Source organism: Schistocerca americana, chromosome X (genome assembly GCF_021461395.2).
Source record: "Schistocerca americana isolate TAMUIC-IGC-003095 chromosome X, iqSchAmer2.1, whole genome shotgun sequence".
Classification (NCBI taxonomy): Eukaryota; Metazoa; Arthropoda; class Insecta; order Orthoptera; family Acrididae; genus Schistocerca; species Schistocerca americana.
Window position 1 is genome coordinate 197,857,044 of NC_060130.1, and position 27,639 is coordinate 197,884,682.

A 27,639-nucleotide genomic window follows, 5' to 3' on the forward strand; every position below is an offset into this window, starting at 1 on the left:
AGCGTGAAGGCTTAGCTTTTACAAGAAGAAGAATGTGGTGATTTGGTGATTGTAAAGTCCCCTCTCAGTGCCACTACACAAGAAACATAACAGAAAACATTGTTGAGTTAAAAACTATAATTGAGAAGTCGCATCAGACTTAAGCTGATATTACGTTCCTATGGAATGAGAGGCCAGCTCGTGGTGTGAAATATTGTGTACATAATATGGAGATCTGGGTCTGACTTCAGCCTCAGAGATCTATTTAGTGGACATTCCGGTGCTAGGGTAACGCTGTATTGAAGATGAGTCGACGCGCTTTGATATTGAGTTCCTTGCACTATTAATCTCTTCATACTCACAACGACCAACTGTCCATCTTATTTCGCGCAGGTGAACGACTTCTTACTTTCACATCGTCATAAGCGTGCAACAACACGAAACAATAATACCGATTCTGATTTCCAGATGACGATTGACCGCCGACGGCAACTGGACTAGAACGGCCAAAGCCCTCCACTGAGGTGGCGAGAATATCAGGCGTTGCAGATCTGCGGTCGGCAAGCTGATCGTCGCTACAAAGTCCAAAGCTACTGCAGCCCACCGTTAACACCATGTTTCCTTGTGCCACTGTAGCACCGTTTTCCGTCTTCCGTTGCCCACCCTCACCAACCTGCCCGTCGCTGGACTCAAACCGGAACCGCTGGGAGGTCGGACGGTGAATTACCGGTTGTCGCCACACAATGCCTAAGGTGGCGTCACAGTCCCGGACATCTGCACTGAGTGTTGGTACTCGGCCATTGGGTTCTTAGCCCACTCTACACAGCTAGCAGCAGCCGTCCTCCTTTGTTTCACCAGCTGTGCTGTCAGTCGACAAATAAGAGTGAAGTCAGTTCATGTTTATTCACCATAACCGATAAAAAAGTGATTTTATGTCGGCAATTTTTTGTTAAATATACCCCATACCGAGATTTTGTTCCACTTTCTTTCCTCAGAGTTATATGTATTTACGATGTGGAAAACGGAAAATTGAAAGTGGTACACCATGAACATTTTGACCGAACGTTACCATACTGGTTTTCCAGTATTTACATCTTTGTGAGACATACTGATTACGATATCGTCCTCATGAGAGCATAATTTCATTAATTTCAGTGTAGAAAAAAAAAGCTTTTTTAAGGATGAAGTATGTTGCGAGTATAACAAGTCTATTTGGTGTGTTTAACGTTACTGAAACGTTACAGGTAGCGATCACAAGACAGCGTGCACTCAGGACGACACGCTCTGCTTACTTTCGGACTACATCACCAGAAGATCGTACCACTATATGACCGGCTCTGACGAATAGACGGATGACAACAGGTGAAATCAGAGCATTAATTACAGGCAGAATATCATCACGAGCCGCCTGGAACGGATCACTAAAAGCTGGGGTGAGATCTCCAGTTCTATGGCGACTCTAACACCTGAAAACCATATCAGAGGCAACCGAGACTTATGTAGTCTACAACGAGAGTCAAATTGAACATAAAGTGACATTCTGTGGTATTCAGCAATGCGTCTCACTTCTGTGGGCTGTCAGTAAGACGGCAATGTGTCCTTAGATGATCTGGTGACAGACCACAGGATATGGCGATTCTCGAGACCCATACCCCTCAGTCTCCGAAAATCAGGGTGTGGATATCTATTGGATGACAACAGGACTGATTTTGTAATAACTGAAGGGAGGTTACATTTTCGCCAGTACGGGGCAAGAATGTATACCCAGTTGGCTTACCCTTTATGACCAGGGTACCAAATGGCGTATTCCAGCAGGATAATGCAATACCCCAAATTGCAGTTCGCTCGATAAATATCTTGAAAAACGTATGGATCCCCAAATGGTCTGCGTGGTCTTCAGATTAGTCGCTCTTGCAGAGTGTGAGATGCAATGGGAAGAAATATACCCTCATACCAGCCCCTAGACAGCAACCTTCAGGAATCGACACAGAATGAGTTTCTTGCATGGGAAGAAATTGCTCACGATGACAATCGGAAGATGTTTGCTTCCATGCCACAACGAATACAAGAGTGTATTCGTGCCCGTGGAGGTCACACCTCGTTCTGATGTTGATAAAATTACAGTCTCTTAAAGGAGGAAAAGAAAAGGAAAAGGATAAGAAAATTGAAGATGTGTTAGATGACGATCAGTTTAGCATTAGGAAAGGTAAAGGCCCCAGAGAGGCAATTCTGACGTTGCGGTTGACGATGGAAGCAAGACTAAAGAAAAATCAAGAAACGTTCATAGGATTTGTCGACGTGGAAAAAGCGTTCGGCGTGTAAAATGGTGCTAGATGTTAGAAATTCTGAGAAAAATCGGGGGAAGCTATATGCAGACACGGATAATATAAAATATGTACAAGAGCCAAGAGGACGAGACCAAGAACGAAGTGCTCGGATCAAAACTGGGACGTAGTCTTTTGTCCCTACTGCTCCATCTGTACATCGAAGAAGCAATGATGGAAATAAAAGAAAGGTTCAGGAGTGGGATTAAAATGAAAGATGAAGGGATATCAATGATACGATTCGTTGATGATTTTACTATACTGAGTGAAAGTGAATAAGAATTACATGATCTGCTGAATGAATGAACAGCCTAATGAGTACAGAATATGGATTGAGAGTAAACTGAAAAAAGAAGAAAGTAATGAGAAGTAGCAGAAATGAGAACAGCGAGAAATTTAACATCGGGATTGATGGTCACGAAGTAGGTGAAGTTAAGGAATTCTGCACCCTAGGCCACAAAATAACCAATAACGAACGGAGCAAGGAGGACGTCAAGAGCACACTAGCACTGGCAAAAAGGCATTCCTGGCCAAGAGAATTCTACTAGTATCAAATATTGGCCTTAATTTGAGGAAGGAATTTCTGAGAATGTTCGTTTGCAGCACAGTGTTGTATGGTAGTGAAAACTGGACTGTGGGGAAACCGGAACAGAAGCATTTGAGATGTGGTACTACATACGAATGTTGATAATTAGGTGGACTGATAAGATAAGGAATGTGGAGATTCTGTGCAGAATCGGAGAGGAAATGAATATGTGGAAAACACTGACAAGGAGACGGGACTGGATGATAGGAGATCTGTTAAGACATCAGGGAGTGACTTCCATGGTACTAGAGGGAGCTGTAGAGGGCAAAAACTGTAGAAAAAGACAGGATGGAATACATCCAGCAAATAACTGAGGACGTAGGTTGCAAGTGCTATATCTGACTGATGCCTCAGGCTGTAACAGTTTCCATTCCTATCAGCACATGTCGTGAGGATGACTGATGAGTGCTTGTACTGCTCATCTGAAAACTTTTTACTGCAGCCGGATGAACTGCTCCAAGGGTGGTGCGCACTGCCTGCATATCTGAAAGCATCTGTGTGCTTAGATTCTAGGTAAACAGAGATTCAAAACATAGTAAATGCAGGTATGGTCTGTCGGGGGCACATCGGCTGTTATAAATGACATACAGATAAAACTGTTACAAGTCACCTAAAATTTGGTTTTATAACCGATTTCGGCCGCCAGACTGGTGCATCATCAGACAATCGTTTCCCACAGATGCTTGCGTTTGAAGGGCGAAACAGGGATAAAATCTGGTTGTATGCGACCTGTAGCCGGTTTATTTGTATATTAGGGAATGAAAACACAAGCCTTTTGAAACTACGAAAAGTTCATTCGAATGTGCACTTCTGTGAAATCAATCTGTTGCTGGGTGAAACTTCAGTATCGTTTTGATCCGCCCCAATCATTGCAAAATGAATATATCCTCCTCGAAATACTGTCCACAACGTGCACAGATGTTACTGCTCAACTATGTCCCATTCTTCGACACTCTTATGACGGTATTCGGTGTGAGAGGAGGTTTCTTGCGAAGACACGCTGCGCGTTTTAAATGGTGTCCTTCAAATTACCCTCGAAAGCGGTGAGTGGCTCCCGACATCCGTGCGTCTTACGGCCCAGAAAACGACTGACCCACCTCCATGCTGAACCTGAGTGACAGGCATTGATACCTGTCCACCACCACAGTCTTCACTGACGGTCGTCAGGTTCAAAAAATGGCTCTGAGCACTATGGGACATAACATCTGAGGTCATCAGTCCCCTAGAACTTAGAACTACTTAAACATAACTAACCTAAGGACATTCCGGGCGGGAAGGAGCGCCTGGTCCCCGGCACGAATCCACCCGGCGGATTTGTGTCGAGGTCCGGTGAACCGGCCAGTCTGTGGATGGTTTTTAGGCGGTTTTCCATCTGCCTCGGCGAATGCGGGCTGGTTCCCCTTGTTCCACCTTAGTTACACTATGAAGGCATGAAGGCGATTGCTGCGCAAACGAGTTCTCCACGTACGCGTACACTGCCATTACTCTACCACGCAAACACAGGGGTTACACTCGTCTGGTGTGAGACGTTCCCTGGAGGGGGGGGGGGAGGGGGGGGGGATCCACCGGGGACCGAATCGCACAATAACCCTGGGTTCGCTGTGGGGGCGGCGGAGGGGTGAAGTGGACTGCAGTAGTCGTCGTGGGGTTGTGGACCACTGCAGTAGTCGTCGTAGGGTTGTGGATCACTGCGGCTGCGGCGGGGACGGAGCCTCTCCGTCGTTCCTAGGTCCCCAGTTAACATACAATACAATACAACCTAAGGACATCACACACATACATGCCCGAGGCAGGATTCGAACCTGCGGCCGTTGCGGTCGCGCGGTTCCGGACTGAAGCGCCTAGAACCGCTCGGCCACGCCGGCCGGCGGGTTATCAGGTGCCACACAAATACCGTACTCGTCGGTCAAGAGAACTCGACGTCACTATTCCAATTTTCATTCGAGATGTTCTCTTGCCGAAGTACTTCGTGGATCGCGGTGTTGGGGTGCTTGTACTATTTCTTGTAATGGACGTTTAGGGCAAAACAGATTGTGTGGAGACGATTTCGTGTTGTTTGAATCGCAATTTGTACGTAGTGGTCGTCAGTGATCACTAAGAGGCAGAATTTTAATATTTTGAGTCTCAGGGCAGTGGTGCAACTATAGAGTGACGTAGCTGCGATGAACACCAGTTTATGACCATCTGCCTTCCGTGAAGTGGCAATAAGCGCCTGAACTTAAGCGTGGTGTAATCCTTCGAGGCACGTTGACAAACCGAACAGTGTTCACAAGCCGCATTGTCCCACTCACAATTGGAGGCCAGCTGCTGAGAAAGCTACCTTACCTCTATCTCAGTAACACAGGTGGTTGTACATTGTGGTTTCCTGGAGTTAAGACAGCATTGAGGCAAGTTTCCTCTGTGAAAAAAACACAAACTATGAAAACCGTTATGTTAATTCAGAACTGTCATTGTGTAGTTTATTGGAACTATCTTCTTGAGCAGCCAAGGGACAGGAAATGGTGAAGTGACGTAATCCAGGGGTGTCCAAACTTTTTAGTCCACGGGCCACATTGACTCCTCCACGAAGTCATAAGGGCCAAGATCTACCTAGTGGGATTAAAGCACCCTAGTACTCCACGATCACCGTAATGTAAGGCTAAAGAAAAGATGAAATCGCAAAAATCTAAGGTTGTGGGAATAGCTAGCACTGAAACGAACTACGACTTTTATTTAATTACATAATTTTGATTGGTGGACGTACCTCACCGAAATTCGGGCGTATTTTATTCTGGCGAATTTCACCGACAAAAAAGTATGTCAATGCACATTCTTCACGAAAGCGTTCTGCAAAGTTAACGAAATCTCAAAATCATTGTTAGCAACACTATTACTGCAAGATGTAACAGGGGTAGAGTACGTCAACGCATTGTTATTTCAAGCGGTGCAACAATAAGTTTAGTTATGTAGTCTTGTAGCTAGTAGCAGAGCCAATGTCGCGGTGTATTGGTCGGGATAGGCCTGGAAACCCAATTGTTGGCAGTATAGGTATAGTCTGTAGCGCCGCTGTTGTTCATGTGCACTGCTGATTCTTGTCCGTTTTTATCCTTATATGTGTAGGAAGTAGATAATACAACAGAAATCGCCTCTAGTGACACGATCTCAAAGTAGAAAACTCATTTACAAAATAGAAACAGGAAGGTCACACTATATTTTTTCAACAGGCTTACGTCCGGAACGTCAGTTAATCGTATTAACGGCATTCTCATAGCTGCCGGTATGGATGCATTGCTGAACATGTCAATACTCCATATTACTCATTTCAGATCAAAAGTATCCGGAGACACCTATGTTATGTGGTACTGACCACTAGATACCACGAGAGGAGAACTAACCAACATAAACTCTGAGAAAATGGGACGGAAATCGCTGGAATTACTATTTCAAAAAAGTTGGACGATTTATTCAAGAGAAAGAGCTTCAGAAACTGAGCAAATCAGGAACGTGTTGGTCCACATCTGGGCCTTATGCAAGCAGTTATTCGTCTTGGCATTGACTGATAGAATTGTTGAATGTCCTCCTGAGGAATATCGTCTCATTATGTCCAGCTGGTCAGTAAGAGCGCCAAAATCCAGAGCAAGTTGGGAGGCCTTGCCCGTAATGCTCCAAACTTTCTTAACTGTGGAATTAAAAAAAAAACGTCGTGTGACGATGGCCCCCCGTCGGGTAGACCGTTCGCCAGATGCAAGTCTTTCGATTTGACGCCACATCGGCGACTTGCGGATCGATAGGGATGAAATGATGATGATTAGGACAACACAACACCCAGTAGTGAGCGGAGAAAATCTCCGACCCAGCCGGGAATCGAACCCGGGCACTTATGATTGACAGTCTGTCGCGCTGACCACTTTTTTTTTTTTAATCTCATTTTGTTGGATTTGTTCGTAGCGGACGTCCGATGACACCCGTTCAGGTTCTTTGTTGATCCGTTCACTCAGTTTTTTATTACAGAGGGTAGCTAACCCTCTGACCGAGCACGCTGAGCTACCGTGCCGGCTTTATTTTCTTCGTTTTCGTTCGAAGCAACTGCTCGGGGCGACGTCGCAACACACCCGTTTCAGTTCGTCGTAGATCCATTAACTCAGTTTCTTTAATTACAGAGGGCGGGTAACCCTCTGACCGAACACGCTGAACCACTCAGCTACCGGGGGTGGACTTATTTGTGGAGAGATCTGGCGACCTTACTGGGAAAGGTAATGTTTGGCAAGCATGAAGACAGGCAATAGACCCTCTCGCCGTGTGTGGGTGGGCATTAGCTTGCTGAAACGTAAGCCCAGGATCGCTTGCCATGAAGGGCAACGAAACAGGAAATACTATATTGTGACGGACCGCTGTGCGTAAGAGTGGCGCAGATAACAAAAATGGCTCTGAGCACTATGGGACTCAACTGCTGTGGTTACCAGTCCCCTAGAACTTAGAACTACTTAAACCTAACTAACCTAAGGACATCACACACATCCATGCCCGAGGCGGGATTCGAACCTGCGACCTTGGCAGTCGCACGGTTCCGGACTGCGCGCCTAGAACCGCGAGACCACCGCGGCCGGCCGCAGATAACAACGGAAGATGTCATGCTGGGGAAAGAATGGCACGCCAGAGCGTCACTCATGGTTGTCGGACAGCACGGTGGGCGACAGTCTGGTTGGTATCTGACTTCCATCCGTGGCGTCTCGAGACATGTCTTCGGCCTGTAATCTCATCGACTGAATGGAATTGTCTTCAGTGTTGAGTCCGGCTTCGAACTGAGCCTTGATGAACTGCCAGGACGTGCTTGGAAATGCCCCAGACAGCAGTGGGATACCGACCTGACTGTCGCCATCCTTACAGCTTGACAGCCAGGAACGATGGTCTGGGGTCCTTTTCTTTTCATAGCAAGACTCCTTCAGTTGCCACCCGTGGTACTCTTACAGCACAGCGGTAAGCAGACGCTTTTCTACGCCCCGTTTTGTTGCCCTTCATGGAAAGTGATCCTGGGCTTACATTTCAGCAAGCTAACACGGCGAGAGTTTCTGCTGCTGGTCTTCATACTTGCCAAACCCTACTAATTTCCGTCCCTCTCGGATAATTCCTTCGGGGCTGTCTTTTTTTTTTTTTTGTCTTGGAGTGTAAAAGGAGGCGGAGAGTATCGTATTGTCAGTAGAAAGGCACTGACAGCAGAATGGATTCGTCGGGAGAGCTCAGTGACTTCGATCATCGATTACTCGTTGAATGTCACCTGAGTAACAAATCAGCTACATTTGATCCCTGTTAAAGCTCTCCAAGTCGATTGACTGAAGTAGAAACGTGAAGGAACAATCACAACTAAACCAAGACAAGTAAGACCTAATGCACTGACCGAAGTGATCGTTAAGAATTATGGAAGGTAGTTGTAAAGAAACGCATGCAATCAGCGGGAGGACCACTCGACAGTTGCAAAATGCCACGACCAGTCCAACTGGCACAATGATTGAGTTGTGAGTTAAAAAGAATGGGATAAAATAGTCAGGCAGCTTCTCATAAGCCACTCATTCCTGCAATCAATGCCAACCGGTGTTCGAGTGTTACGAGTGGTGTCACTGGACAATGGATGGCGGGAAATCGATAATTTGATGTCATGAATCACGCTGTATGTGACAATCTGATGAAATGGTTTGGGTTCGCGAATGTCCAGAGAAAGTTATCTGCCAGCATGTGTAGTGCGAGCAGTGAAGTACGGAGGACGTGGTGTTACGGTGTGGGGCTGTTTTTCGTGGTTATGGGATTGATTTCCTTATTGGGCCTAAGATAACCGTAAATGCGGAAGGATGAGAGCACATTTAACAGCATTGCGTACTGCTTATAGTATTGGAACCGTTCCTCGACGATGATTATTGGTGTCAGCGTGACAATCCAACCTGTCATAAAGCAGCATCTGTGAGGCGTAGGTTTGTGGACAGCAACCTTCCTGAAATGGATTGTGCTGCCCTGAGTTCCAACTTTAAGTCAATGCAACACCAATGGAATGAGTTAAAACGTTGACTTTGCTCCAGGCCCCAGTGCTCAGCAACACTACCTTCTCTAGTTTTGGACCTTGCGGAAGAAAAGGCTGCCATTCCCTACAGACGTTTAGTCGCTTCACTGAAAAGTGTCTTCAGCAGAGTTGAAGCTGTTACAAGGGCGATGGATGGACACATCCCATCAGGTCCACTAATAATACATTAGATGAGACAGTTTATATCAGCAACATGTATCTGCAAGTCTTTAGCTGAAAACTTCGATATACCCGAAATTAGATAGAATAAAACCTAAGTTCTTTGCTGCTTCTACACAAGAATTTTCAAACTGTTGACTAGACGATAGCTTACAGCGTCTGAGATTTCACAAATTGCTCCCCTTAAATTCCGATCTGTCTTGCGTACTGTTTGCTCATTTCGAAGTTCATTTTACACCATATCAACCGTAATCTGTTATGTGAATCAATATACGTATGTTTTGCAGTCTAAAATCCATTTTGTTTTTAGTGAGAATTGATAGTAACTAGGAAAATTTTTAATGCATCACGTGTTACGCAGCCATGGAATATCAACTGAGATAACAGCATGCCAACGAGTATGAACAACATCAATTGTTTCTTGTGAAACTTCCTGGCAGATTAAAACTGTGTGCCGGACCGAGACTCGAACTCGGCACCTTTGCCTTTCGCGGGCAAGTGCTCTACCAACTGAGCTACCCAAGCATGACTCACGACCCGTACTCACAGCTTTACTTCTACCAGTACCTCGTCTCCGACCTGTGAGTACGGGTCGTGAGTCGTGCTTGGGTAGCTCAGTTGGTAGAGCACTTGCCCGCGAAAGGCAAAGGTCCAGAGTTCGAGTCTCGGTCCGGCACACAGTTTTAATCTGCCAGGAAGTTTCATATCAGCGCACACTCCGCTGCAGAGTGAAAATCTCATTCTGGAATTGTTTCTTGTACTCATTATTGACAGTAATTAAAATTTTTAGTTTATGAAATCGTTCTCACTATCGTTAGCTTCAGCAGTGAGTCCCATAAGTAACAAATCACTTTTTTTGTACTCGAATCAGTAATTAATGTTCAAATGTTTGTGAATTCCTAAGGGACCAATCTGCTGAGGTCATCGACCCAGAGACTTAGACACTACTTAAACTAACTTATGCTAAGAGCATCATACACACCCATGCCCGAGGGAGGACTCGAACCTCCGGCGGAAGGGCCGCGCAATCCGCGACATGGTGCCTCAAACCACGCGGCCAGTAATTAATATATGAAATGGTAGCTGTTTGCATTTGCTAAGAAGCAGAGTGGTAACACACATATTGTTTTCTTTTTTCCTTTAAACAAGGATTTATTACATGAAGTGTTTGCTGTTTGCATTTCTTCGGGAAGGGAGTTACATTTACAAGAAATGAAAAAAAATTTCTAACGGCGAAATTATTTTTCTATGTATCATGCTAGTCATTCGCCTAAGAGACAAGAAAGCTCCTGACACTGTGTATCTGGTGTGTAGCGCATTACATTACGAATGAAAATTATTAATTTTGAGAATTTACAGCTCATTTTGCATGAATTACTTCACAGCACAAGCAAGTGGAATGTTCAACATAGTTATAATCTGAAAGTTTTCAAGTCGTGAACTCAAAAATGTTTCTAAAATGACACATTTTGATATACAGCGAGTCGAATACCCTTGACTGCTCTCCTTTTATTTGCACATAGTAACTTGTAAACTGAAGCGGACTTTTCGCAACTTGGCCATGCAGACCGCACACCTTTTGATACACTTGTCATAAAAAGGATTTATTACCCTATAATCTTGAGTATTTACTCGTATAATCTCATATTCGTTATTTAAATGTACCTGAAATCATTTCCGCGATTACTTTCTGTCAATCTGAACGACTCACCCAGTAGTGGCAATTTTAAAACCCACAAAAACTAACACTTAGGGCAAGGAGAGACTCCAACCTACGACATTCATGTCACAAGACAGCGCATTTTGTAAATACATGTTATTATAAGAAAGACAGCATTTTTAGGAATTAGGAAACCATCAGTCAAGCAAATGGGGAGTTATTTACTAAAATTCATGCAGCTGTGTAGATAAATAGCTCTTCCGTGATCTTAATAAATCAACAAATTGGTCACTTTTCCGTTGTGACGGTTCGATTAAGAGTTCGAAGTGAAAAATTACCCGAAAATTATTTTTGAGATACTTTTTGCATAACGAAAGTGAAGACATCATCCCTTCAATATGATTTCCTTGCTGACTATTTTCTTTTACCTTTAAGGGGGGTAGGACGTCAAACGGGCCGACTTGGAGCAGGAGAGGCACCACAGGACATTTTATTTTATACTGTCTATACTTTTACAAATAAATTCATAAAACTTTGTCAGCATGACCAGGAAGGATTCAGGATTCACACTCATAGCAGTGGAAGTCCAAAAATATAACAAAATAAATTTTCTTTAGATATGAAATTTCATCATTTTTTCACTTACTGTTGGCTGCATTTGTTGCTATAGGTACATTTTTCTTCACAAGTAAGAGAGATTCTTTGATGAATTTTGCACAGCATACAAACCATACTTACAGGTGTGTGAAACTGTAGAATTTTCTAAATCTATTAAAAACCGTGGTAAAAATGGAGATAATTAACTACAAAATTTGACTTTTTTCTAAACATAAAGTTTAAAACGTAACAGCTCATTCATTTTTTCATAAATTAAATAGATTCTAGAGTTTCAGACACCTGTAAGTATGGTTTCTATGCTGTGCAAAATTCATCGAACAGTCTCTCTTACTTATGAGGAAAAGTGTACCTATAGCAACAAATGCAGCCAATAGTAAGCGAAAAAATGATGAAATTTCACATGTAAAAAAATTATTTTGTTATGTTTTTGAACTTCCGCTGCTACGAGTGTGACTCCTGAATACTTCCTGGTCATGCTGACAAAGTTTTATGAATTTACTTGTATAAGTACAGACAGTGGAAATTAAAAGGTCCTGTGGTGCCTCTCCTGCTCCAAGTCGGCCCGTTTGACGTCCTACCCCCCTTAAAGAGTTGCAATACATCGTTAAAGTGTCTGTCAAGTCATAAATGCTACAAGTTCAGTCAAGTTTGCTTCTAGCTTCTACGGTAAACCAAGACCGTATCACGGTTTTTCTGCTGCATGCTAGAAGTCAGCCTAATTTTATGCAAAGTCTACCTAAGATCTTTAGCAACTATATTTCCACGAAAGAAACGACCTGAGGCGACGCAAAGATGAATTTGAATTGAATGCGAGAAGTGCGTTCTGTCGGGCAGAATTCTGGGGTGCGGGTGTGGCTTACCTGCAGAGCTGCGCGAGCAAGGCGTCTGGCCGCGGCTGCTGTTGGCTGCGGACTCCACCCCTTCGCCGGCGCTGCCGCGCCCTCAGTAGCCGTCCGCACCGGCCGTAACCATGGAGACAGCCACCTGTTCCACCCACGCTCACCCCGCCGGTCGAGCCGGGCGCTGTGATTCGTGCCAGCCATATGGGGGGTATTGATCGTTCTCGTCGTCTCTGCACCTCCCGCCCCGTGAAAAATTGTAGGGAACCCGGAGCGTCATTGGGCTGTAACGAGCCGACAGCAGAGCAGTGATGCAACAGGATCACGTTCTAAATACTTCTGTTCGTATGATAGCAGTTCCTCCCCAAGCACAACAGTTGGCACCCTTACTTTCTTGGTTTAACGAGTCCGTATAATCAGGCTTTGCTAAGGTATACGAATACTTAGTATTTTTTTTCTGGAGGTTGACACCTATTAACTGTGTTGCTCTCATAGGTTTCCGAAATAACACCGTAAACGATATTTTGTTTATAGAAGTCCATTTGTACGAAGTTCTTTCTGAGTGGTGAAGTAGACTACTTAGTGTGGATGTATGTAATATAGAGATGGCATCCAGTTAGTCTCCGTGGCTCAGAACAGCATTGCTGCCTATGAAGCAAAGGTCGTGGGTTCAAGTTACGCGTTGGCCACGGCGATGAGTTTTTAAGGTTGTAACATCCCCTTCGAAATTTTATAAGTGACTGTGTTGATAAATGTCTTACGTTATTTGATTTTCAAACAGCTGAGCAAAAGTGAACGTACTCAGACATTTCTCACTTTACTTATTCTGATCATCATTAAACTGACACACAATATTTTTTTTTAGCGCAACGCAGTCTGACTTCCGTTAATCCCTACAAAAGAATGGCCCTAACTAACAATAACCTATACCTTTCGTGAATGACTGCCAGCTAAATTAAAGATTCTAACTACTGAAGGCACAAACTACTGATAGGCATAGTTAGCATATATATATATATATATATATATATATATATATATATATATATATATATATATATATATATATATACTCCTGGAAATTGAAATAAGAACACCGTGAATTCATTGTCCCAGGAAGGGGAAACTTTATTGACACATTCCTGGGGTCAGATACATCACAAGATCACACTGACAGAACCACAGGCACATAGACACAGGCAACAGAGCATGCACAATGTCGGCACTAGTACAGTGTATATCCACCTTTCGCAGCAATGCAGGCTGCTATTCTCCCATGGAGACGATCGTAGAGATGCTGGATGTAGTCCTGTGGAACGGCTTGCCATGCCATTTCCACCTGGCGCCTCAGTTGGACCAGCGTTCGTGCTGGACGTGCAGACCGCGTGAGACGACGCTTCATCCAGTCCCAAACATGCTCAATGGGGGACAGATCCGGAGATCTTGCTGGCCAGGGTAGTTGACTTACACCTTCTAGAGCACGTTGGGTGGCACGGGATACATGCGGACGTGCATTGTCCTGTTGGAACAGCAAGTTCCCTTGCCGGTCTAGGAATGGTAGAACGGTGGGTTCGATGACGGTTTGGATGTACCGTGCACTATTCAGTGTCCCCTCGACGATCACCAGTGGTGTACGGCCAGTGTAGGAGATCGCTCCCCACACCATGATGCCGGGTGTTGGCCCTGTGTGCCTCGGTCGTATGCAGTCCTGATTGTGGCGCTCGCCTGCACGGCGCCAAACACGCATACGACCATCATTGGCACCAAGGCAGAAGCGACTCTCATCGCTGAAGACGACACGTCTCCACTCGTCCCTCCATTCAAGCCTGTCGCGACACCACTGGAGGCGGGCTGCACGATGTTGGGGCGTGAGCGGAAGACGGCCTAACGGTGTGCGGGACCGTAGCCCAGCTTCATGGAGACGGTTGCGAATGGTCCTCGCCGATACCCCAGGAGCAACAGTGTCCCTAATTTGCTGGGAAGTGGCGGTGCGGTCCCCTACTGCACTGCGTAGGATCCTACGGTCTTGGCGTGCATCCGTGCGTCGCTGCGGTCCGGTCCCAAGTCGACGGGCACTTGCACCTTCCGCCGACCACTGGCGACAACATCGATGTACTGTGGAGACCTCACGCCCCACGTGTTGAGCAATTCGGCGGTACGTCCACCCGGCCTCCCGCATGCCCACTATACGCCCTCGCTCAAAGTCCGTCAACTGCACATACGGTTCACGTCCACGCTGTCGCGGCATGCTACCAGTGTTAAAGACTGCGATGGAGCTCCGTATGCCACGGCAAACTGGCTGACACTGACGGCGGCGGTGCACAAATGCTGCGCAGCTAGCGCCATTCGACGGCCAACACCGCGGTTCCTGGTGTGTCCGCTGTGCCGTGCGTGTGATCATTGCTTGTACAGCCTTCTCGCAGTGTCCGGAGCAAGTATGGTGGGTCTGACACACCGGAGTCAATGTGTTCTTTTTTCCATTTCCAGGAGTGTATATATATATATATATATATATATATATATATATATCAGTTCATGACATCCAGTCTTACAAATTTCCTTTTTCTGACGGACACACGTCCAGATAGTCCGCTCTAAAAACTCTGCCATCACTCTCCCCACATCCACCACTTCTGGAGGCTCACTTCCAACTGCGCAACGCTACGCGCTGTTCCCATCCACATGCCCAACACTACAATAGTGAATATTCCAACAATGCCACCCAGCCACAGACTGCACACAGCACAGTCAGTGATTTTCATACAGAGCGCTACGTGGCGTTACCAACATAAAAACGTCAACAACCTACTTTACAAGGTGTCGATACTGGACACATACTACGCACATGTGAAATCAAATGAAACAAAGATTACGTCGTACAAATTAAAAATGTTTTGTAAATAAATTTCATCATAATCTGTAACATGGTTAGGATTGAAAACTCACGTCTCGGAGCTGGCGAAATAGATGAAAACAAATGACGGTGTAAAAAAAAAAAAAAATAGGGAGGAGGGCATTAAACGATGACTTTACTCGCCCTCTCCCCAGCTCTCTCTTTCTTCTTTTTTCCGAACGCGCACGGCTACATTGGTCTTGCATGTCGGTTTCTCTAAAACTAATGCATATTAAACGTTAATTACAGCTTTACTCGAACTTTTTCTACCGAGACACGAACCCTCCCAGTTCTCCCCACAAATCGCTCTCAATGTTCCCAGTTAATCTCTGCGGCAAACTGAAGGCGTGTTTGATTCCGGGCAGATTCGAGCCGCACTAAGATAGCTCTTACTGAAGAGAGCAGAGAATTTACTGAGAGTGGCAAATGTCTGCCACAAACGTATGATTGGTCGTAAATATCACGATATTTAACATGTTACAAAATATTTTATTTGCTCGCCCATGTGTTACCAGGAGGTGAAGACAGGCAGACTATCGACGGCCAGTAGACTCTCAGAGTTGAATATGGCAGTTACCCACCTCATTAGCCAAGGTCGCTGGTGCACTCCTCTGCGCTGTTTTTCGACTCGGCTCTGAGCGCTATGGGACTCAACTGCAGTGGTCATCAGTCCCCTAGAACTTAGAACTACTCTAACCTAACTAACATAAGGACATCACACACATCTATGCCCGAGGCAGGATTCGAACCTGCGACCGTAGCGGTCACGCGGTTCCAGACTGTAGCGCCTAGAACCGCTCGGCCTACCCGGCCGGCTTTCGACTCGGAAATAATCTATTTCGAATCCTGGTGGTGGATGAAATTTTTGCTGCAGTATTTGACAGGGGTGGTGCTGTAAAGTTCCTAATCACTAGACCTCTATTAAACTCCAAAGCTCTCTGCAGCATTTCATAAATATTATTGACTATGCGTATGAAGACACATTTTTGTAGAATATAATACGACTGCGCTATTAAAATGTTCAGTGCTTATTTGTATCTTTTGACCATCGGACTTTGCTTACATTTTAATTGTAGCTGCAGGCGGCGGACTCCGAAAACACCTGCGCTTGTCGCAATCAAGTCAATCCTCCTTATATGCCCTTCTCTTCACTTCAATAAATAAAAAAATATTTGATATTGTTGTTCAGTATAATATTATTCACGCACACATATGATACATGGAGCTCGCAATACATCATATCTAAAATCGCACATCTTCATCGTCCTTCTACCCACGAGTGAGTGTAAATTTAAAAAAAAAAAGAGAAAACTGTACAAAAATTGAATTTTTTTCTTTCATTTGTGTGCGCCTTACCGCGCATTCAAAATTAAAGTCTTGAACAACTCTGTTGTCGTTCGGTGTTTCATTTTTTGTTTGTTTTTGTTTTTTAATAAATCTTAATTTTACGGCTTCTTGGGGCCTTTCATCATGTACCTACACAATTGCCCACACACTGTACGTTGACATGGTATGGAGAGGTACAGTGTTTTTTTTGTATTTACATTTTCCGATAGGGGTCAGTGACCTTTATTGTCAGCTTCCTTTTTTATTTAATGAATGGATATATCAGCTTATCCTATGTATGTTAGAATTCTACAAGAAGTTAAAAGATTATACACATAATATAACAGTCCACTACGTATTTGAATTTAGCGCACTGACAATAATGGTCAGTTTGCTTCATAGATATGATGCTAACAAGTACCGCCCAACCTCACTTTTGACAGCTTTATCCAAAATTCTTGAAGAAGTAATGTATTCAAGAGTAGCATCACATACACTCCTGGATAATGGAAAAAAGAACACATTGACACCGGTGTGTCAGACCCACCATACTTGCTCCGGACACTGCGAGAGGGCTGTACAAGCAATGATCACACGCATGGCACAGCGGACACACCAGGAACCGCGGTGTTGGCCGTCGAATGGCGCTAGCTGCGCAGCATTTGTGCACCGCCGCCGTCAGTGTCAGCCAGTTTGCCGTGGCATACGGAGCTCCATCGCAGTCTTTAACACTGGTAGCGCGCCGCGACAGCGTGGACGTGAACCGTATGTGGAGTTGACGGACTTTGAGCGAGGGCGTATAGTGGCCATGCGGGAGGCCGGGTGGACGTACCGCCGAATGCTCAACACGTGGGGCGTGAGGTCTCCACAGTATATCGATGTTGCCGCCAGTGGTCGGCGGAAGGTGCACGTGCCCGTCGACCAGGGACCGGACCGCAGCGACGCACGGATGCACGCCAAGACCGTAGGATCCTACGCAGTGCCGTAGGGGACCGCACCGCCACTTCCCAGCAAATTAGGGACACTGTTGCTCCTGGGGTATCGGCGAGGACCATTCGCAACCGTCTCCATGAAGCTGGGCTACGGTCCCGCACACCGTTAGGCCGTCTTCCGCTCACGCCCCAACATCGTGCAGCCCGCCTCCAGTGGTGTCGCGACAGGCGTGAATGGAGGGACGAATGGAGACGTGTCGTCTTCAGCGATGAGAGTCGCTTCTGCCTTGGTGCCAATGATGGTCGTATGCGTGTTTGGCGCCGTGCAGGTGAGCGCCACAATCAGGACTGCATACGACCGAGGCACACAGGGCCAACACCCGGCATCATGGTGTGGGGAGCGATCTCCTACACTGGCCGTACACCACTGGTGATCGTCGAGGGGACACTGAATAGTGCACGGTACATCCAAACCGTCATCGAACCCATCGTTCTACCATTCCTAGACCGGCAAGGGAACTTGCTGTTCCAACAGGACAATGCACGTCCGCATGTATCCCGTGCCACCCAACGTGCTCTAGAAGGTGTAAGTCAACTACCCTGGCCAGCAAGATCTCCGGATCTGTCCCCCATTGAGCATGTTTGGGACTGGATGAAGCGTCGTCTCACGCGGTCTGCACGTCCAGCACGAACGCTGGTCCAACTGAGGCGCCAGGTGGAAATGGCATGGCAAGCCGTTCCACAGGACTACATCCAGCGTCTCTACGATCGTCTCCATGGGAGAATAGCAGCCTGCATTGCTGCGAAAGGTGGATATACACTGTACTAGTGCCGACATTGTGCATGCTCTGTTGCCTGTGTCTATGTGCCTGTGGTTCTGTCAGTGTGATCATGTGATGTATCTGACCCCAGGAATGTGTCAATAAAGTTTCCCCTTCCTGGGACAATGAATTCACGGTGTTCTTATTTCAATTTCCAGGGGTGTATTTGTAAAAATGAAGTCCTAACAAAATATCAATTTGGTTTTCAGTGAGACTTTTCAACAGAAAATGCTATTTATGCTTTCACTGATCAAACATTAAATGCACTGAATAACCGAACATCACCCATTGGGATTTTTTGTGATCTCTCAAAGGCCTTTTGATTGTGTGAATCATGAAATTCTTCTAGATAAGCTTAAGTTTCGTGGTATGAGTGGAACAGTACACGAATGGTTTAATTTATACTTAACTGGAAGAATGCAGAAGGTTGAAATTAACAGTACAGATAGTCTGAAAAAACCAGCAGAGTCCTCTAACTGGGGAGGTAACAAGTATGGTGTCCCACAGGTTTCAGTCTTGGGTCCCTTATTGTTCTTAATATATATTAACAACTTGTCACTCTATATTCATGAAGATGCAAAGTTAGTTCCTTTTTGCTAATGATACGAGTAGAGTAATCACACCCAACAAGCAAGAATCAGCTGAGAACATTGCAAATAATGTTTTCAGAAACTTATTAAGTGGTTCTCTGCAAATGAACTCTCACTAAATTTTGAAAAAAACACAGTTTAAACAAATCTGTTCAGTAAATGTCATAACACCATTGATAAATATAGACTATGAACAGAAGTCTGTTGCTAAGGCGAAATACTCAAAATTTCTGGATATGTGCATTGATGAGAAATTGGATTGAATGAAACACATAGATAATCTGCTGAAACGGTTAGGTTCAGCTACTTACGCTATTAGGGTTATTACTTGGTGATAAACAAATCGGTAAATTAGCCTACTATGCCTATTTTCATTCAGTGCTTTCATATGGCATCATATTTGGGGCAATTCGTCATTAAGAGAGAAAGCATTCATTGCACAAATGCGTGTAATCAGAACAATAGCTGGAGCTCACCCAGTATCACCTTGCAGACATTTATTTAAGAAACTCCGGATATTCACAGTACCTTCGCAATACATACATTCACTTATGAAATTTGCTATTAATAACCCATCAAAATTCAAAACTAACAGCGAAGTGCATAGCTACAACACTAGAAGAAAGGACGATCTTCACTATTCTGCCTGCCACTGTGGCTGAGCGGTTCTAGGCGCTTCAGTCCGTAACCGCGCTACTGCTATGGTCGCAGGTTCGAATCCTACCTCCGGCATGCATGTGTGTGATGTCCTTAGGTTAGTTAGTTTTAAGTAGTTCTAAGTCTAGGGGACTGATGACCTCAGATGTTAAGTCCCATAGTGCTTAGAGCCATTTTCTTCACTATTCTGGATTAAATCTCAGTTGGCACAGAAGGGGTGAATTATGATGCCACAAAAATCTTTGGTCATTTGCCAAATAGTATTAAAAGTCTGACAATAGTCAACGAACATTTAAAATCAAGTTAAAAGAATTCCTGAACTGCAACTACAACTCAATAGACGAATTCTTAGATATGAAGTAATAACTATAAAAAAGAAATTAATTATTTTGTGTGAAGAAAACTTACGTTAAAGTGACAGGTTCAACATCATTACGAAATGTCGTATTCATGATCTATGGAACATGGATTAATGTATGTATGTATGTATTCTCGCTGCCTGGTTTCGCGCTGGCGCACTGGCCGATTTGGAGGCTAAGAGCTAGACGCTAACGGTCAACGTGCTGGAAGCTACCGTCGCACTTGCGTACAATCGCTTTCTTAGTGTTGATTTCACAATGAGTACCACAGTTTCACCTGAGTCTCACATATCGAAGAATTGCTGTGGCAGTTGTCTTCATGCATTGTGCAGCGTATGTGTGCTTATTGGTCAACATCCGACGCTGTGGCAGAAGATCTCCATTTTTACGGCTCGGGCGTCATTATTATCCGTCGCACTCGCAAAAAAGTAGTTCAAATGGCTCTGAGCATGATGGGACTTAACATGTGAGGTCATCAGTCCCCTAGAACTTAGAACTACTTAAACCTAACTAACTCCTTTTTCAGCCAGGTAGCACACCCATGTATTGTTTCGTTCGTATTTTGACAAAACAATACCCATACTCTAGACTTAAGTCTGTAATATAACGCTTATGCGATCTCTGTAGTAGTAGTAGTAAACGACTCAGGATGAAGAGATTAGTTTTTAATGTCTCGTCGACAACGAGGTGATTAGAAACGGAGCACAAGCTAGGATTAGGGAAGGGTGGTGAAGGCAACCGACTGTGCCCTTTCGAAGGAACCATCCCGGCGTTTGCTTAAGTGATTTTGGGAAACCACGAAAAACCTAAATCAATATGGCCAGACCCAGGTATGAACTGTCATGCTCCCGACGCGAGTCCAGAGCTTCTCACAGTCTTGGAGAGTGGTTGGTGGATACTGGCGTGATACAAGCCGTCTCCCCAGTGCATCCCAGACATGCTCTATGGAATTCAAATCGGGAGAGCGAGCAGGCTGAGCCATGCGTGCAATATCTTCCGTTCCCAAGAAAACCTCAATCACCCGTCCTCTGTAATGTCGACCATTATCGTCCATCAATACGAAGTCTGGGCACACAGTACCTAGCATCAACCGCAAATGAGGTCCTAAGATCTCATCACGATGCCTGACAGCAGTTAAACCTTGCCGATTCATCATCATCATCATCATCATCAGTGTTCTGCCTAAAGGCAGGTTTTCACATGGTAGTTCTCCAGGCTGTCCGGTCTTCTGCCATCCTCTTCAGGTCTGCATAATTTCCTCCTCTCTTTATGTCGTCTGTCACCTTCTTCCTCTCAGTCTTCTCCCACAAACTAATCCTTCCAAAGCCGATTCACACGTACAGTTTCATGAATAGGGTTTCGAGTGGTAAACATAATCCCTGCCAACACTATTAGGGACCCTCCTCGATATCGGTCTCTTTCCACATTGTTTGGGTCCCGAAATGGTGTTCTACGTTCCCTCCAGATGCAAAGCCATCCAGATTCTCTGCCTACCAGACTCTCTGCGGTCGATGGCCATAGAAAGAACGGAAGCAGAACAGTCGAAAAGTGATGTGGCCCGATGGCTTGATGTGAATCGTTCTGTTGTTTCTCGGACATATAAATGCTGATATCTCCTGTATGAGCATTTAATATCCAGATTATTTACCGAATTTTTGAGCCTTCCTGTATTTTTGACATTTATCCACTTTTCCGTATGTAAGTGTACAAACATAAATATGCTCTTAGTGCTTACATGAGCAGATATGGTCCCCTCTCCAAAATCAACCAACGAAGACCAGATAGGGCTTGCTATTTTTTTGTGCCATCCAACTTCGATACAGGGCCCCAACCCAGACAGGGTATATGGTTCAAATGGCTGTGAGCACTATGGGACTTAACATCTGAGGTCATCAGTCCCCTAGAACTTAGAACTACTTAAACCTAATTAAACTAAGGACATCATACACATCCATGCCCGAGGCAGGATTCGAACCTGCGACCGTAGCGGTCCCGCGGTTCCAGACTGAACAGCCAGGGTGTATACTTAGTCTTCCGAAGTCCTCCAAATGGCAACTCCAAGTGCCATTACTAACAGTAGACACACACACACACACACACACACACACACACACACACACACACACACACACGTAAAAGGATTTTTTTCAGGTAGTGTGTTGACGTTATTCTGCTGTAAACACACAGTTATGCCAGTTTGCTTATTGGTTTCCAGCAGGTATCGCCGTTCCTTCCCTCCACCGACGACGAAGGCGTCTAGAGAAACAAGACGAAATTGTCATACTCCCATAATTTGTACGTGTGTGTGAGGGAACGGTAGTGTTACTTTATCCTGAACGCTGTGGCATTCTGCAAGCCAATACATACTAGTTGCATGCCATATGTATTTTTAATCGAAAAAATAGTTGGATGCAGTGTAAACTGGTGTCATTTCAGAATCAAAACACATTGATAGCGTGTTGACGTTACTATAGTCTAATCATGAGAAGTTTGCTGACAAAGGACAAAAGAAAGGCACTCTGTGGGCAACATGTATAGCATTAGTTTGATATATAATACATGCTTAGCTCCTAATATTACTGCTTGGCGTTTGTGTATTTTTTAAACCCATTTATCGTAAATTTAACCTTTTCATACAGTGTTCTCTCAGTTGTACCAGCTGTGTCAAATTTACTGCTTTTGAGACATATTCAATGAAGTGTCATGTTGGAGAGCGGAAGTGTGTCGGCGAAGGATAGTTTAAGGCGCCGTCGGCGTCGATACTGCTTCATGTCTCATTGCTACAGCGCTGTGTGGCTGGATAGTCTGAATTTAATCGTTCGTTTCACCTCGATTGCTGTATCTGTCTGCTTGTGACCTCCCGTGTCCATTCTGTCTCACATTTTACCGTCATGTGTTATTATAATTAAAATAAGCAATTACTCTCTTGCTATAAAGTGGGTAAAGTGTCTTTAAAGTGAATTTCCTCCTCTAGTATGCCGCTATGCACACTGAAAATAAACTCGCGTCCACCCTACCCTTAGCCGTGGTGTATTCTTCTAAAAGTGCCGTCATCTGGAGTTTCTACTCACATGTTTTTGTTATAAATACGGATAACCAATTAACTGAGTTTGACGTGTACAAGGTATTATCTATTTGTCTATAATTTTAATTTGTAAATCGATTACGCAATCTCGTGCTGGTGGTGCAAGCTCGTATAAAAATGTATTCCGAGCCGTTGAAGACTACTACAGTTGTTGCATAAATACTGGACTAAGGAGTTAACCTTCGCATTGCCAAGGGGGGCGGGGATGGTACCTTTTGCTCACTTCTTGAAGATATTGTAATATAGTCAGTTATTTTACATTCTAAATTTTGAAAAAATATTTTTAAGGAATCTGCTACCGTATTCCATACACATCTTATATTATTCTGTTAACGTTAATACAAAAATTTAAGTCTCAATTGCAGATCTCACTTTTGCCAACGAATGTTGTATTGAATATTTCCGGGTTCAGGGCGTTGCTTGCTCATCAGTATCTCCTTAAAAAGTATGTTTAGAGTAAAAGTTAACAACAATAAATTTGCATTTCTTAATTCTTTTTGTGGTGGTCACGATGTGGCTAGCGGTCATTGTTGAACGTGCACTGATATTGCTAAGAGTGTGCTGAACTGTATTTTCAGTTTCTGGACCCTACTTTCAGATCAGTAGCTCTTTAAAATACACGTTGCTAATACAAGTCAACAGTTAACGAATTTTGTTTTTATTTTCATTTTTTCCAGGTGGGAATAAAGTACGTCCCAGCCCACTTGGTAATGCGCGTTATGAAAATATCTTGATACTGATAGGTTTAAGTCTAAATTATGCGTAATATTTCATCAAAATACACGTCTTAGCCCCACGTAAAACTGTATGAAAGTCATCCATATACTACAACGATCCTAGGGCATCGTTATCACGTTATTCTTGGGAACTGTATCTCACATTTGTATAGACATCTGGGCTGATACTTTAATAAATACAGACCGCTAAGTATCCATTTTTGGTGTGCAGAGGAGCACTACGCATGTTCCTCATCGTTGCTGGACTCCACGCCCCTATCCCACGACTCTTGGCTGTCCACGTCACAGCACACGCAATATAGTGAGGATTCAATCACATGTAGAAGATCATGTGACGGTACGTCTCACCATCATGACTTACACCCGATGGCTTTTTGCTGCTACAGTGAATAATCACCGTCAGTAAAAAGCATTAGCTGTTGGTGGTCCTATTGTCACGCTATGACGCAATTCAGTGTTTGTGTACCACTTTCACGATACTAACGCAGACTGCCAGGGCAATGCATACTCAGCAACGTGATCCCATACTCGCCATACGTATTCTTGTAAAAGTGTTGTCATCTGGAGTATCGACTCACATGTTTTTGTTATAAACATGGTTTTGTGGTGAAGGATTCCATTCCTCCATCAGCGCTGTCGACAACTGATGGATGTTTCCACAATGAGATTTTCACTCCGCAGCGGAGTGTGCGCTGATATTAAACTTCTTGGCAGATTAAAACTGTGTGCCGGGCCGAGACTCGAACTCAGGACCTTTGCCTTTCGCGGGCAAGTGCTCTACCAACTGAGCTAGCCAAGCACGACTCACGGCCCGTCCTCACAGCTTTACTTCTGCCAGTATCTCGTCTCCTACCTTCCAAACTTAACAGAAGCTCTTCTGCTAAGAGCACTTGCCAGCGAAAGGCAAAGGTCACGAGTTCGAGTCTCCGCCCGGCACACAGTTTTAATCTGCCAGGAAGTTTCAACTGATGGATGGTTGTTGGTATATGTGGACGTGCTGCAGTGCAAGTTCATTTCCCCAACGCATACTACACATCCTCGATGGCATTCAAATTGGGCGAATGGGCAATCCAGTGCAGGATCCAATACCATATCTCGATACTACACTTAAAAAAAGATAATCGGACAATCGGAACCTATAATGGCTCATAATAAGATAGGTGCTGTATGCCTATAGTTTTAACGTGGAAATCGATGACACAAAACAATTATACTTGCATATGTTTTGGAATGGTGGAATTTCCACATAACATGGTCTTCTCCTCTAGAACCAAGACCCCGAACTGGCTTTACATGCTCTCGCAGTTATAGCTGGCGGAAGTGTCGTCTTTTCAGATGTCATGGTCCCACTACACAGTCCTTATGTCAGTGTGGTGTTACCTACGATCAGTCTTCAATTCGATAATTATTTATCGCGTACGTGACATGTTTATGATTGCCGTGGTGTGTCACCACAAACTACGAGATTTTATAGATAGTCTAAGACGCTTACCATGTTGGTTTATCGGATGTGGGCTATATGTATCGCAAGACAAGTTCCACAGAAGCCTATTTTACTGACTGTCCAGTGCTTACGTATGTATGATCCCAAACAAAATCTCTCTCTCTCTCTCTCTCTCTCTCTCTCTCTCTCTCTCTCTCTCTGTCTCTCTCTCTCTCTCTCTCTCTCACACACACACACACACACACACACAGTATAGGCGCCTCTCACAAAAAACGGTGCTAGGGAGATGATCGCTCTATGTTCTCTCATCGTATCTTACGTTGATTCTGAATGTCGGTTCTCCGAGCATGTTGACTGACGGTATCAGTAACAAGTCCAGCATTAAATTACTGGTTTTATGGAGAATTCATCCGCTTAGTAGGTGATCACGAACGTTCGATGAGTTCCAAACCGTACTGGCATTACCCAGTGAATACAGGCGGGGGGGGGGGGGGGAAGCTCTGATATTAGCACCAGACATTGATATTTTCACCGACGTCTTGAGATGTGTTTGCCGTTATCATCCAGAACTGATTTAGCAGCAGTATCAGGCACCAGACAGGTGTGCATTATATCGCAAATTTATTGACCATTGCTAGACACTGTATCCGCAAGCATCGTCGTTCGCGACTACACAGCCACACGTCGCAGTCTGAGGAGAGGGCTACTCTGCAGACGACGTGATTTTCGCTGGGGTTGTTACGTATTTTGCAGCGCTGTGCTACAAATACAGCAGGCCTTTATTTGGTTGGTGACATCAGAATTTTTCTATGATGTCACACAAACCTGTTACGTACGTGTGATATCTCTTATAAAATGTCTTTGGTAAGAAATCGGTAGTGCTTATAGAATTCTCTATGACGTCATCGACATGACATCTATTTCTACCAATGTGTTCGTTTCTAACACCATGACGTCACACACTAGTAATGGAGTGGTGGCTTAGCAATGAACATAAATGTGGACAATGCTGAGAGCATTATCACATCTCGGCGACAGGGTGGACGTTATGCGGCTACGTGGTGATGGGACGTCGTGACACAATGTTGACACACACAATTCGGGTAATATGGTAAAATTGTGGGAATATGAGAATAATTACATATCGGCCTAAGTGTGCTGTCTGCTGGTGCCTCAAAATATTAATTTGTTATTAACAAATAGACCTCTAGTGACCTAATTTGTTATTAACAAAAACACACAACCTACAACCTGTGGTACACACTCAGGTGTCCCAGTTATAAAAGATGGAGGTGGGAACGTGTGTCTCAATATCACTAACATCTAATTCAGGCACTTAAGGCGTTGAGATTGTCTGGGAGCATCATGATGTCAGGAACAGACGGTGTATCTGGCATAATTGGACAAAATACTAAAATGGGCGAAAATGTGTAAAATGCGTTAAAATATGGAATTACGAGAGTACTTACATATCTGCCTACGTGTGGTCTCTGCTGGTGCTGTGTAGTACCAAATTGTTATTAACAAATGGATCTAGAGTGACGTAATTTGTTGTTACATTATAGACTCGACCTCTCCTTATTCATTCCAGCTTCAGAGCGCCCTCCCCAGTTAGAAAAAAGGATAAATCGGTAAAAATACTAAAACTGAGGAAAACATTGGAAATCACGTAAAAATGTACTTACATATCTGTACGGATGTGGTCTCTGTCAGCATCATTTAATATTGTTATTAACAAACAGACACATCCTCTTCCTCTGTTGTCCAGCTACAGAGTAACTCTTCCCACTGAAGTGTCCCCATTATCATTGGTCCAGAGGGAAGGGAAGGGAGGGAAAGGGCAGGATAGGGGAGGGGAGGAGAGGGGAGGGAAAGGGTGTTCCGCCTTTTTTATGACACGTGACTATTATATAATTACGTCATGGCCTTGAATAAAGTTGCACAACGGCTTCGGTGATTCCCCAGGGTGACCTTGATCAATTCCCGGTGGTTCTCCAGGGGAGAAGGAGTGGGGGCATCAAGGAGCTCAAATGTGTGACCTGACACCGTATGTGGAACATGACACTGAATCGTTATCTCGGCTTGCACCGGCCATGTTATCCCACTAACGTACCTCACATTTAGAGCATAAAATGCTGTTGTCTGTGGAACTCGCAAGACTGTTTGGCTAAGGTACTCTTTACCATAATGACGGCGGTAGTCGGAAAAATTACTTTCATCATTCTTCTTCAAAGTTACCATTTACTAAAATATGACTGAATTAAGTTGCGGCAAAATTATCAGATCGTGTGCCTTAACGTGAAATATCTGAGGTATTACTTAATGTAAAATATAGAGCATATACTTGGCGCTGCCAACGCTCATTACGACGGCGTGCTGAAAAATAATGCATACGAATATTTTATGTGAAAAATCTAAATGCTTTCTAAATAAAACAAACGTTAACATGCTGCATCTTTATTATTCACGTCTACATATTTATTTCTCAACATAGTCACCCTGGCGATGAACACATTTCTCCCAACGAGAGACCAGTTTGTTAATACCGTCACTAAAAAAAAAAAAAAAGGTTAGACTTTGT